Consider the following 14,963-nt stretch of genomic DNA (forward strand, 5'->3'; position numbering starts at 1 on the left):
ATATAAGAATTACAAAAGGTAGCCAATGAATAATACTGTACTTGCATTACTTATGCTCCAGAACATTTGAAAGTACTTGTAAATATGCCTAGAGGTCATCTAAAACAGCTGTCTGGTTCAAGGAGAGGGTGTGCAATGACATTTATGATCCATACAAGGATCTCCTCAGCAAACAAGCCCCAAAGACAATAGTGGATGTAGGATTACCTGCAGGTCTTGGTATAGTAGACTTAGCAAATGTCTCTCTTCACTGTCTGGTTCAGTATCCAGAGACTGCACTGCCATGCATCAGCAAGGTTCCCCTCTTTGGTATCTGTACAAAGGCAGGGAAATAATCAAATCTAACAGCACATACCAGCTGGCCTTTTCCTGATAGTTGGCCTGCCTTTGTCAGTCCATGTTTTCAAAACTGGAAACATATGGAAATCTCAGCAATACCTGGATGTCCCAACAAACATGGTGAGCCCTGTTCTCTCTCTGTCCAGTACAGAGTGGACATGAAGGCACGACCTCTCATGTGAGACCTCTGCTATCTGTGCCCTTGGCTCCTCCCATCTGGGTTACCAAGGTCGGCTCTGCTGCAGCCCTTAGGAGCCTGCACCTGCTTTCAGGCTCTTTCTGCATGTAATTCCAAGTATAAGCTTTTATTTCTAAACTCACCTGCCTTGTGTATTAGATCTTTCAAAGTGCTGTTCTGCCAGGCTGCTGAGCTGTGGACACTGGAAGAAGTCCATAGGAGGACAGCTCTCCTGGGTACAACTCTGAGCATGTTCACATACCCCAGAAAATGGGGGACAAGCGAGATGTTTTGATGGAGGAATTAGGGAAATTAGAGTGTAGAAACACATAAATACAAGACAGAATTCTTGGTCTGCAACTAAAGTCAATAGTCATATATCCTGGATTGAGACCAATGTATGTTTCCATGTTTCAGAGACCTACTGACAAAGCCCGTGTTATTGCAGTACTGTGTTTTCTTACCCTGTGTCCAGAAAAGCTTATACTTCATTAAAAAGCCATTGTCAAACAGATTCTATAAATGGATAATAGCCCTAATAAATATTATTACTTACTGTGAAAACAGTAACATAAACAAAGCACATTAAACAAGTCCTTTTACCTACAGAAAACATATCAGAACTATTTTCCTCCAAGATCTAACGAGACTAAGATTTAATTTTCAAAAAAGAAGAAAATAAGTCTTTTACCTGGGGGAGATCTGACTATAAGTCAGCAGCATGTTTGTTGTGTTTTTGTTTGCTACTTTTGTTTATTTGTTTTTTGTTCTATCAAGTGGCAAATTTGCCTCAGTAATAAATAAAAGGAGCACAGTAGTTATAGTACCTACTTAAAAGTAAAGCTCAGCTACACACTAAAACATCAAAAGATAAATTGTTGCATTTTTAAAGCAATTAAATTATTTTCTTTAATGTTTCATACTGCACAAATATTTTTGCAAACAGTAACATGCATATATTCATGCAAATTTTAAGGATCCATAGACCCTACTGTCAGCCTCTTCATTTCATATACTTATAAATATGACACCTAAATAAATTCTAAACTCAGAACCAGCCTATGCAATCCTGGAAACAGCGTTTTCATGTGGGGAAAGAGTGCTTTGGTCTACAGCTGCAATGGAGACATGAAGTCGCATGAGTTCTTTGAGATTCAGTTTGATATCTGAAAAATGAGAGACTAATCCCCTCCAACTGCTGAGCATATTACTGATGTAAGAGACCACTGAAACCAAGGAGAGTTCCTACTGTGTTTGGCAGGACTTGAGCCCTCACTGTTTAAGCAGGACAAGAAATGGAATTTCCCTGGCAATTAATATGGTGCCAATGCACATTAAACAGACTGAGGTGGTGGGTGAAGGATCTCAGTATGGGTCTGATCCAAAGGTGAATCTGTGTCCACTCTCTGGGCTTCATGGTGAAAGCACACATTGACTTTGATTGTGTCGCTTTTGGGAGTCTCCCATGCCTGACCCCAAGCACTGAACTCTCAGGAGCCTGTGCTCTGCCTGTCCCTGCATTTCACCCTGGAAGGGACTACAAGGCTAAACTTGCTGGTTGCCCATTTTTATGAATGGGTGAATTGCAACAAGCATCACCTTTGTGCATTTGAGTGGCTGCTTTAACCTTCCCTGTGAAGGGGGGAACCCAACCACCCTTGACATCAGAAGGCAGCAATAAGGGACTTGTATTGGTCTTCTGGTGGGATCCATCTTTTGTGTCCACATATCCAGGCTTCAGCATACTTGGGAGTGTTGTAGCTCATCATTGAGACTGCACTAACATGACTTGTTGAGACTCTTTATTAGTCAGAGTGCAGCTACTCCCTGCGGCTCCTGTCCCAAGCTACCCTGAATCCCACTAACCTGGATCGTAGGAAGAGCCACGGTGGAGTAGTCAGCAACAGGCTTATATCACTCTTAGATGTGTCAAATTCATATCCAGTGTGTCCAACTTATTTTTTCTGAGGTCCTCTAAGTTGTTTCACCAGATTCTTTTATCATTATTGACATAGGAGATAAAATTTTTATTGAAGTCTGCCTAAAAGAAAGCATTTCTTCACCTCTGGGAGAAGAGTGTTGTCTTCCTAGCTGGGAACTGCTGTCTACCTAATCTCTCATGGGGACAGAAGCAGGGTGGTAAATGCACAATCCTCTGCAACACCACAGGCGGGACTCATGCTCGGACAGGAGTGAAGCACGGGCTGAGTTTACTCAGAGTTCAGATTTCCCCATTACTCCTGTGTTATCTGTAATATTCCAGACCTCCTCAAAGTCAAAACACCAGAACGTCTTTGTTCTAGTGACAAAACCCAATAGCCCAGTGAGGGGAATTCACCATTTGGGAAGAAATCCAAACTTGAGGTCTTTAGCTGAGAATATGTTCCTCTTTCATCTTAATTTACAGGTCATGTAATTGGAGGGGAATTAGTGGTAGTGAAAAAGAAATAAAGGTCAATTCTGTACTCAGATGACTGAAGGAAAGGATGGCATGAAGGAGCAGAATTCCCTGAACCACATCTGGTAAAGAAAAAAATGTTTCATTCTAGATAATATTTAGGGGGGAAAATCCTTTTTTAACTTTCAGAAGATAATAATGTTTTGAAGTGCATGTAAAGAAAAATATTTGATTTTTGGTCTCCAGATTTTAGACAAAGGCTGAGAAGAGGAGGAAGTGATGGAATGGGGGAGATGGAAGAAATGTGTGTTAATGCACCAGACTTCCTGAGAGAGAGAGTGGGAGAAGAAGCTTGCTCTGATGAAAAGCCTAATGGGTGACAGTAGAGGACATTTCAGCAGAAAACAAATCAGCCAACTGTAACATAATATTGTATGGGGATGGATTATCCCCTCAGTATACTACCCAGCAAAGAACTTAACATTTTTTTTATTCTTCCTGGAAATGTGTTAAAGGAGAGGTCCAAACCTTACCAAATAAAAGAAGAATGGTTTTGGAGGAGGTCTCTGCTACTTCAGTTCCTGTCTTTATCTGACCCAAACCAGAATCCAGGCTTTGCAAAATCAGTGTCTATATTCAGCTTTGGTTTCACAGTTCCAGACCAACACCTCCATCCATTCCTGTGTCCATCAGACAGGCATTTCTCTAAAGCCATGCACTGTACGCTACGCTGCAATGTCAGCTTTTCCCCAGTACTGTACTTCAGGCTGTAAACCACATCCACTATCAAACTCTCCATAAAGAGGGCTTTCAACCCATAATGTGAACAGGTCTGTTGCTTTACTGAAAAGCAAAGATAATATTAACATTTGCAAATTGTCCACAGCATGCTTGAAGCGTTGCAAGAGTGCTGCTCCTGCCCTTGCCCTTGCTTTGCATGAGCCCCCTCCAGACCCACACCCCATGTGCCCTCCCTTGAAGTTCCCTCTCCAGAGGAGAGGAGCCAGCATCACACAGTGGGGCTGGAAGGAGCCCTATGACATCACCTGCACTATCTTTCTTCCCCAAGGTATCAAAAGAAGTAATTTAAGGGCACTCCGATAGATCAGAGATAGCCACCCAATTTGTTTGGAGAAAGTATATGAAAGCTTTCCTACTTCAGAAGACCAAAGAGCCAGGCTAAATGTTTCAGAGTGATACTCTTATTTCCTGGTACTTCATTTTTTGATTCAAACTCAAAAATACAAGACCCTTTTTTTACATTCCTTTTTGTCTCATGTTTATTGGGGAATTGTGTAAGAGAGAAGCATTGAAACACTTCAAACTTACAGAAACCATCTGTGCGAGACTGAACTCAAGTGAAGATGAAAAATCAAAAGTGGGCAGTTGTGTTCTTGTTTATCCCAATCTCACCCACCCACATGGTAGCAAAATAGGCACCATGCCGAAACTTTGTGGCAAGAGGCTATTGTGTGGGCTTAGAATAATTTAAGAATTGATTGTCAGCCTGTTTCTTGGCTTCCAGCTATGAAATAATGCTCTAACTAGAGTGCAGTACACTGAAGGACTCATTACAGACTTTAAAGCTGTCTCATTTTCAATTATGAATATTAAAAAGAAATGCTTTGATTCACTCCTGTGTTATAATTATTAGTCTAGATTTTGGGTTGGTTTGTTGATTTTTTGAGGTCTATCTTAAAGACACTTTCATAGCTTATTCCTGAGTTAATTCCCAAAAACCAAACACTGTTCCTGTTTATATCAGTGGGGAAATTCCCAGTGAAAAAACTAATCAGACCCAAGTTAATGAAAACAACACCCCCATGTAAAACAAAGCTCTAGCCTTAAACAATCTTCTAGCATAGCCTACTTGTGTACATCCAACACAAAATTTTATAGCCTGCATGTTCCAACCTTAAAAAAATCCTGATTATTTATTTATGCCCTTTTTGTTTAAGAAGTTAAATCCCCAGAGCATCTCAATTTAGATCAAAAGCAAGCTACCAAACTTCACCTGGCACACCTGTGCTGTGTGATTTCTTAATTACCTGCCTAACATTCAGAGAGCTAGGAGGCAGGGATGCAGGACTCGTTTAGCACACAGTCAGATCTCTGAAATGCACCTCGTGTAGCAGAGCCTTTCCAGAACGCCTGAGGTGGTAACCAGCACTAAATGATCCTGCATCCCCACAGACACTTGCCTTTCAGCAAATTGCTTTCTCACGGCTTTCAGAAGTCAGAGACCTATGCTGGGGTAAGAAACATGGGGGGAAATGAGGGATTTATGAGCTTCTTGAGGAAGGTTTTCCCCTATCTAGCAAAAGACATGAAGTGAATTTATGTTACTAGATTTGAGCTGCATTCCACTAAGACCAAATATTGGGACTAGGCCTGTTCCAGGTTTTTATTACTGGTGCTCGATATTCAGCAGGGCAGAGTGTGGCCACCTATGTCAGATGCCAGGGAAACCTCTAGCTGGAAGCCCTGGGCATGGAGGGCATCAAACCTAAAGAGACATAGCCAAAGCAAGAGAATATGGCATGACAAGGACAAGGCTGATTTGAGGATGCACACACCAAACTTTTTCTGAGACAACTCTACTTGGCTACAGGATGCTTCTGCATGAAAAAAACCTCTCTCGTGTCAGATGTGACTGTCACTTTGCTCTAATGCTGACTGGTTGTTGGCATGTCCCCTGTCTAGAGAAGGACCATGCACAATTTGTCACAGATGGGCTTAAATCACCCACAATGATCGTTTTGTACATGCACTGATAATTATGCACATGCATGAGAACTTAAGTCATGTCTTCAACCTCTCTAACACTGAGCACTTGTAGTGGTATGTCCTCATAGTGGTATGTCCTGTGTGAATATTTTTGTACTTTAATAGGGGATTCACTATAATTTCTCATTTATAGTGGCTTGGATAGTAATTAGGCATCAAACATTACATTTTCTTTGGCTATTTCAATAGTGTAATTTTATTAATTGGCCAAAGCACTGACTCTGTTACCCTGAATGTAATTTAAACTGCCAAGAGCTGATGGCATTTTTGTTGGTACAGTGAAAATATACAGCTCTGGAAGGATGTTAAAGGTAAGTATTAGCATTTATATTTTATGTGTCTCCAGAACACACAGAAGACCCAGAACCAGCAGGATTCTTTACATGTAGGAGATGAGACAGATGAACAACACCCAAGTTGAATAAATGCAGTAAGTGTGACAGCAGCCTTTCATCTACAAGCAGGTCATTTCTTGCAGCTCACCATTAATGGGGACAGAAAGAAAACATTAAATTTTATTACAGAAACATGTGTCTTCTCATGGAAAATTTCAGGGGAAAACATTTTTAGTTATCTCCTTCAAAATTAAATTTTTTGGTTAAGAAATATTTTCGTTGCCAAGAAAATTGTCAAAAAATGCAAAGTCACAGCTGGGATCAGAGATACACTGAGAAGAACTTGTTTCAAGCACACAAAAATACACCCTCCTGATATGATGCAGCAAAATATGAGCCAGTAAATTTTATTTTGCAAAGTCCTCCAGCACTAAAATTTCAAATAATTTTGCAAGGGAGATTGTAGGGCCTCTTAAGGTTAATAAAATCAAGGAGAGGTTCAGACACATGGAGTTTTGGTTAATCAGGAAACTACTTAATATTCTACATCTAATTTTAGTACTTCAATATACTCTTGAAGACCCAAACCAACAAGACTTATCATTGTGCTTTGAAATGACAGTATTTTTCAAAAATTCTGTGAGAACTGCTGGGGCATGGAGATGTGTTTTAAAACCAAGCCACTTCATAGCAAGGCACTTCCCAGCTTCCTACGTGCAATAAAAAAATAACCAGAGTTATCAACAAGAAATCTATCTGCTAAAATTTAATAAGGAACATCTGTTGGTCTACTGGGAGAGACAGTGGAAAAATGGGTGGGAATTTCCAACTTTAACTATGCTGCCACTCCCACAATATTCAAGTCAACAGAAAAAAACTGTCAGCAAAAGGTCAAAGTCATTAGTAGACATTTTTTCATCTACAGAGATAGATAAGACACCCATAATTTCAGAGAAATTATTTAGGATTTTCCAAAGTTCTCACATTAATTCATTATATAAAGCAGCCTATCTTTTGGACAAATGTTTTAAAGACTTGTGAGACTACCACATAGCCAGGACTGTAAGTGAGCAAAGGGCTCAGATTCACAAAGTAACTCAGTTTAAAAAGCCTCTTAACATCAGCCAAGTCAAAATAATTGGCAATGCCCCATAGGTTCATGATCCCAAGCCAGTTGCAAGGCACATTATCTCAGGTAACACTCTTTCAGAGTGAGAAAAATCCTTATATTTGTCACTGTCTAAGGCCATACACGAGCCATTGTTGCTGCTTAACTGATGCACAGAAGTTTGTTAGCTTACAATAATTTGACTGTGACTATGAATCCTAAGATCATTCATGATCTAAGGCAAATATATGAATGGTAATGCAAAATGCTCCCAGCATGCAGAGTCAAGAGGTGGGTTTATGTGAAATCCCTCAAATACGTTCAGGATGTTTGTCCTGAAAGACACTTGGAGTAAGTGTTTTAATGAGTGAGGATGAGAAATGCTGCTATGCTGTGCTGCATGATCTTCATAACTTTGTTCAATTGAAAGGCTTTTTTTATCCCCACTTTATACAAAATGTAGCTCTTCCAAGCTGTAAACCAGGTTTCCATCTCAGTTTTAAGTAGTATTGACTATAGTGTGATTGCGACTAAAAATGGGGAAAAATCCATTACTAGCCTTATGGTTTTCTTTCTTACCAAGCTACTTATTCAGGAAACAAATAGCATCAGCAGATACTATTTACAGGCATGACAATAGATTTTCCTAGCTCTTGGATGACTGTTGAAGTTTGCATCTATAAAGGTAAGTCTAGGTTTAAAACTCCTCCTGAAAGTGTTTATGGGATTCAAATAGATAACTTCAGGGATTTTTTAAGCAGACAAACCATTCTTAATCACGAATATTTTTGCATAAATATCATCTGTCTTCCTTGGATGATATCCCTACCTATCAGATATAATGGCTATTCCCCAGTTCCCATCATCCTGTTTTTCTGCTGATTTAGATTATTATAAAACTGGATAAGTGTTAAGCTGAATCATCATAGAATCAAGAGAGTATTTTGAGTTGGAGGGGACCCATCAGGATCACTGAGTCCAACTCCTGGCCCTGAGCCGGACACCCCAAGAATGACACTATCTGCCTGAACTCAGGCTTCTTGAGCTGAGACAGGCTTGGTGCTGTGGCCACTTTCCTCAGGAGTACAATCAGGCACAATGCACAGGAGTTTCATAGGCACTGCTGGAAACACCAACTACTATTGAGATTACTCAATTATTCCCATTTTAGGGTCCCAGTGCTGATGACTAAGCTGAACACTGACATGTCAGACACTTGTCTAAACTTGAAAAATCTTCTTTGGAAAACTTCAGCCAAAAGACTTTACCTACTGCCAATAACAAGACCATGGAAAAATACCCGCTTTGTCCATGCTAAAACCATGTGGTAACCCCTTTTTTCAGAACTTTAACGCTTTGGAAAACATACTTGAATTTTGGCATTAAGGTGTTACCACTTCTGTACATATCTACAAAATCTACACCAAGAAATTATTGCAATCGTTAGAAAACCACAGGTCACACAAGAACCATGGACTTCTGAGACCTTGGTCGTTCCCTGAAGGTACATCCACAACATCAGTACTTTGGGTTGGAGATAAAGAGATCTGACACTGTCTTGCTGCTTCGAGTAACTACAAGCTATTTTCATCCATTTTAGGGTACTATAAAGGACAGGGTTACCCATGCTTTCAACCTCCTTGGTGAAGAATATGGAAATAGGTCTCTGAGTTGGAAGTGGGGGGGGAACAGGGAGAAGACAGGGGCAAACAAAGAAACTAAATCAAGGAACAGGCTGGAAATCTAAGGGCAGCCTGATGTTTGTTTCAGAAGATTTAGACACGGGGAGGCCAGAGCTTAATGCCAGTAGTGTGTGAGGAAGCAAAGTGTGGGAGCCAGTGAGGAAGGAAACCTTGAATCATAGCTGAGAAGGACGATTAAAACTAGAAGATGTGAGGGACTAAAGATGACAGAGCAAGAAGGATGGGACTTCCCCAGCAAGAGAGAAACCAGAAGGAAACTCTGTGGCTGGGCAAAGAGGCTAGGAGCAGTGTCCCAGTCTCCTTTGGCACAGTAAAAGTGGAAAATCTAGAAAAATAGTACGTCAAACTTCCCTCCTGAACTTGCAGTGGAAAACACAGTTTAGGGGCTTTGCATATCCCCTGCTGCCCTGAAATACCCGCAAAATCCACTAACAATTGTCCAGACTGACCTGTAGGAAACAAGCCTCTCAGTGCTTTCAGCAGGACACTGGTATCTGGTGATTATTAATGTTGCTACTCTATTAAGTGAAGTAGCAGAGCTTTCAGTGGCCAACACAGACTCCAGCCCTGCTGGCTCTCCTGGGACTCACTGTGACCCTGCATAATGAAATCCCTATTTTGGCAGTCTACCTTTTTCCCTCCCCCACTCAAATATGTGAAATTACACACCTCAAACTGTGTGAAAAGAATCTTGCAGTTGCAATCAGATGTGAGGAAGTGCCAGAATCAAATTGCCTCTCCAGCCCTGATTCAATCCCTTCTTTGCATAGGCATTATCTTTAATAGCATGATCATATACTTCTCCCTCCTGCTGGGCACAAAATGGACAGCATTGATGATCGATGGGAGGATGTAACAAAGAGAGACTGCTGCCCAGGAGATATGGATGTCTTATAAGAGCACAAAAAGAAAAGAGGATTCAGGTGCAGTGATAATGCACTGCAGCATGGCCATTCTCCAGCAATGACCTGGACTGCAGGTATCCCATCGGGGAAGGTAATAGGAGATGGTCACAGCTCATGGCTTCTCCCACTAAATCTGCTGCTAGGGCTTTACCAGAAGAGGAGGATGGTTTCACTGCTGTCCTTGAGAGCTGGTTGTATTTCTGCTGCTCAGCTCCTATGCAAAGCAAGGCAAGCAATTTCAACCAGCTCCTTCTCTCACTGTTATAAATTGTACAGCTTCACTTTCTGGGTCCCTGGCTAGATTCTGAGGGGCCTTTGAGGTGCAGAAGTGCTGAGCATTCACAGTCAACTACCACATGAAATACGGCTCCATGGTGTGAAAAGTCAAACTCTAACTAGCAGAAACTGGGCACTCAAATCCAGCAAATATTTCTGGCCTGCCATGTGCATCACCTGTGGAGACAGGTTAATGCCATATCTCATCTGTTGGGCTGCTGCAGAAATAAATCCTTTCTTTTTTTGTGAAACTCCCAAATAGAAGAGAGCTGAAAGCTACAGGAAAACCTAGAGAAAAATAATTATGCTGAATTCAGTACAGGAACTGATAGGAGGGACCAAGAGAATGCTTGGGATCACATGATGAATACCAAAAAGAAAATTAAATACAACTTGCTTGTTATTAGAACATGGCCCAGTCTGAGTACTGAAAGAGGAAGAGAAGAAGCAATGGGACCAACACACAGATCTATAATTAAGAATTATGACCCACTCATAACTTGGGTTACACCCAAACTAACCAAGCTGAGATTGCAAAGGGAACCTTAATTCTGTTATTCTTTGACTTCCATAGCTTGATTTCACAAAGTAGATAATACACTTTTGATGAAGGCCGATGTTTGGCTTTTAAATCATCTGTTTGTATTATCTACAATAATAATTTAAATATTTTAATATTTTAAAGTTACTGACGTTTATAATTTGAATTAAGATACCAAAAAAAAAAATTCTTTTAATCCAGCCTGCAGCTAGCAATTGTAGTTTAAAATTTCCCTTTATTATTTGTACTAGTAACAGAGCTTGCATTATCACATGGAACACTTGAGGAATGGGATTTAAGTGAAACAGAAATCAAGTTTTGATAAATTAACATCATTTGTACTTAGGAAGAAGAGGAAGAAGGTGTAAAAATAAAAAAAAAAGTGTTTGATTTGATTAAGAAAATCATTAGTTACAATAATTAGAGAGAATAAGAACTTCACATCCTAATCTAGTTTTTAAAAATTGACTAGATTAACAGATTTATTGCTTTTCCTGTTTTCTATTTTTACAGCAGAAATCTATATCATTACGTTCCTTGCAGCTACTTTTGGCATCTAGCTTGTTAGTACACGACTTTAACTGTTGATCCTATTGAAAGAAGTACTTTTTCAGGATTTTTTTGTCACATCATTAATATCTTCATTCAAAGATCATACATCTTTACTTCAAATAAACCGTTCAACCATACAGTAAACATCTTGTTGACCTCACTTACAAACAAGCATTGACAGCTAGTAAAAGACTGAATGATTGCACAGCACTTGCCCTAACCTTCAAGAACATTTAGTTATATTTCATGTGCTATCAATTGTGGTGATCAGGAGAGGTGCCTGAGGACTGCCAGAAACCAAAAGTCACTCCAGTCTTCAAAAAGGGCAAGAGGGACCCAGTGAACTACTGGCCAGTCAGCCTCATCTCAATCCCTGATAAGGTGATGGAGCAGCACCTCATTCTGGAGGCCGTCTCTGTCCACATGGATGGCAAGAAGGAGATCACAAGCAGTCAGCACAGATTAGCTGAAGGTAAATCATGCCTGACCAACCTGATTGCTTTCCATGATGAAACAACTGCCTGGATGGACGAGGGGAGAGCAGTGGGTATTGTCTACCTCAGCTTCAGCAAGGCTTTGACACCGTGTCTCACGACACCCTCATTCACAAACTCAGGAAGCGTGGACGGGGTGAGTGCACAGTGAGGTGGATTGAGAACTGGCTGAATGGCAGATCCCAGAGGGTCATAATCAGTGGCACAGGGTCTAGTTGGAGGCCTGCCACTGATGGTGTCCCCAATGTTCAGTACTGCATCCAGTGTTTTTCAACTTTTTCATCAATGACCAGGGTGAAGTGGCAGATGCCTCCTCAGTATGTTCACTGATGACACAAAACTGGGACCCTGCTGCAGTGGGATGTGGTGCCTGTGTCACAGGGATGGGAATTATCCCCCGAGCTGGGACCCTGCAGCAGTGGGATGTGACACCTGGGTCCTAAGGATGGGAATTATCCCCTGAGCCGGTCACTGTGCCACCCTTCTTCTTCCCCACCAGTCCCTTGTGCCAGCCTGGGGACACCCACCTGCTCGCTCAGGCCATGGCCTGGGGACACTGGTGCTGGTTGGGAGGGGCAGGTCAGCCTGGGCTGGCCATAGGCATCCTCTGCCTCGCCATCCCAGGCACTGTAGTTGTCGGTGGTGTGGCTGTTGCAGGTCAGGTAGCCTGAGGCCACTGTGCTCAGCAGCTTCAGCAGGTTCAGGTTGTCCTCTGGTGCCACATCTGTCCATGGGGTGGGGATGACAGAGAAAAAAAAAATATTATTCTAACTCCTTTTGTCCTTTCTTACACACAAAGTGTTACTGCCCAAGCTCAGCAGAACTGGTTTTCTGCAGACCTGTTAGATGTCATCACCTTTCACTACTCAGATTTGTTTTGGCTTTTAAGCATTTCTCTAATTCTTTTTACAAGGGAACAAAATCTGATCCTTCATAAAACATCAGCTGTTAGGATGAAGCTGCATCTGCACTAAGAGGAAATTAATAGCAAATGTTTATCCAAGCCACTGGTGAGTGCGTGGTGGTTTCCCTGCCTGCAGCCAGTCCAGGATTTCAGTTTTTATGGCCTGTGGCTGTTAAATCTTGGCTCTTCAGATGACACATATATATATATTCCTTTAGCCCACTCCAGTTATTAGGATAAAAGATGTACCTTAATCCTCTTTGACTGTGGCCAGACCTTCTCTGAAGAAATGGTGGTGGTGACAGCTGATGCTGTTACCAGCTCTTCAGCTGCTTGTGCCTACTTTGCTCACCATTATCACCTCCTGAACAGTTCTGCCAGACAGAGTGAGGAAAGGCATCTTTCACAGTTTTAGACAGTTGTAAACTGCTCATCAGGAGCCCTTTAGGCTCCTCCAAAACTCTCAGAGCAAGACTTAGGGTAGATGAAGTCCATTCCTGATGTCTCATAGCAGACTATCACAATAAAAGCAAGTCACACAAACACACCCATTACTTCTTTAAACTGTAGATGTGAGTTTGTCAGCCTGAATTAGGGTTTTACTCTTTTTAGTGAATTCAGCTCTGGTTTGGGGTTAAAATTGAAATGGTTTGCTGTTGGAGAGAGGGATTATATCATTCTCTATATTTTAAAAGGACAAGGCTTAATTCAGGACCTTATTTTGGACATAGGTAATGGCAATGAAAGGTGGTAAACCTAACAGAGAAATGAAATTTTAATCAGTTTTGTGTGTGATATAAAACACTGTTGTCTCTACTGTCTTCTTCCCAACAGGCTACTTCTTTGTAAGCTGAGATACTTGAATCATTAGCTAACACTCCTTTCTGCCACAACTTTTCACATCCATGAAAATGTCTAGCAACAAAGTACCTTAAAATGATCAGCAGCAGAGCACAGATAGCACAAGCAGGGTATTTGTATCCTTTGAATAAGGCAATCAAACTTCCATCCACCTTTATCCTCTCTTACCCCTGCTCAGTTGGCATGGTTGAAATATTAGAGACATTCTCATCTAAACAATCTGAAAGGAAAGTCAGGATCCTTTCAAAGCCCAGAAATATTACTGGAAGCACAGAAAGCTCATCTATACAAAAATTATTAGATCTCGAGTTTGCTTCCTGCAAAAAGGTTAAAGGGCTTACATCCAATTAATACTATGTATCTACTTCAGTCCAAGACATAATTTAGTTGTGACTATACTTTATTGTACCCCAGTCACTTCTAGACTATAACTACTGTGCTGTGTTTTTATTTTATCCTAAGTATGTCTTTGGTCTAAGTGTGATTATCTTCAAGTTTATTTTGGAGCTGCTTAAATAAACTCTGCAAAAGCAGTGCTTGTATTGCCATATAAATGAATGTTTGTGGGTTTTATTGTTATGCGAGGTGTGTATTTAGAAACAGGAAAAAAATCAAACTTTTTTTCTATTAATTTAAGAATAAATTTGAAAGGAGAACTGCCTTTAGTGAGAGTTTATCTCCCCCTTTAAAAATTAATTTTCTCTTTTATAGCAAACAATATAATGATTGTAACTACAGATTCCACCAGTGCTTGGCTGCTTCTAAATGCAAAACAGGCCTATCTTAGTTGGAGTTTTACCATTAGCTTCATTAGGAGTAGGGACAGACCTGTATAATGAGCTGGGGTATAGCACCTCACCTTAAAAAAAAAAGAGGAGCAGGTGCAGAGAAATTACAAGGCAGACTGATCTTTGGCACTGGCAATCAACCTCTAGGACTGTAAAACACCCCCAGAGTCACTATTTCACATTTCCATGTTTCTCCATGCCTGGGGGGGCTGAGCAATGCCATGGCCCACATCAGCAGCAGAGAAGAACCCCTCTAAACCCTGACTGAGGAGCCAAATATTGACCAACAGGACCAGGATGCAGGAGCTTGGCTGCTCCCAGCCTTCACTTGCCCCTTAACGCAGTGGGAAGGAGTGAGTGGTGCTAACCTGGACCCTGAGTCAAGATAGTGTCTGTGAAGAGGGGTGTCTTGGCTTTGACTCACCTTCTCCTCCAAAGGGATTCACACAAAGGGGGTTTATGTCCTGGACCTCCATCTTCCACCCTAAACAAGTCCCACAGTTTGTCCTGAATCCTCTCCTTTCCAGAGGAGCATTTACCAGCTGCAAACCACAGGACTGGCTCTTAGAACATCCAGTCTCAGTGGACATTCAATTCCAGCAGCAAACCTGGTGACATTTGGCAAATCCTCAGAAAAGAGATAAAAGTCTAAATCTGCCTCTATCTGTTGCCACTGGCAGCTACATTTCCAGACAATTGGGCTGTTGCTTATTCTGCGACACCCCTGGGCAGAGGGGAGGCCCAGCACAGCCCTGCTCTCCCCTGTAACCTTCAGGACCAGCTTTCCAAGACCA

At 41.3% G+C, this 14,963-nt stretch overlaps 1 long non-coding RNA gene across 1 annotated transcript; it reads left to right on the forward strand.

The window, feature by feature from the left end:
• Positions 1-4,989: 4,989 nt before the first annotated feature.
• LOC138106209 (uncharacterized) lies at positions 4,990-13,979 on the forward strand. The gene is made up of 3 exons (XR_011148934.1): positions 4,990-5,169; positions 6,049-6,132; positions 8,317-13,979. It is a non-coding gene; the product is annotated as an uncharacterized lncRNA (long non-coding RNA).
• Positions 13,980-14,963: the final 984 nt, after the last annotated feature.

This window comes from Aphelocoma coerulescens, chromosome 2 (assembly GCF_041296385.1).
Source record: "Aphelocoma coerulescens isolate FSJ_1873_10779 chromosome 2, UR_Acoe_1.0, whole genome shotgun sequence".
Classification (NCBI taxonomy): domain Eukaryota; kingdom Metazoa; phylum Chordata; class Aves; order Passeriformes; family Corvidae; genus Aphelocoma; species Aphelocoma coerulescens.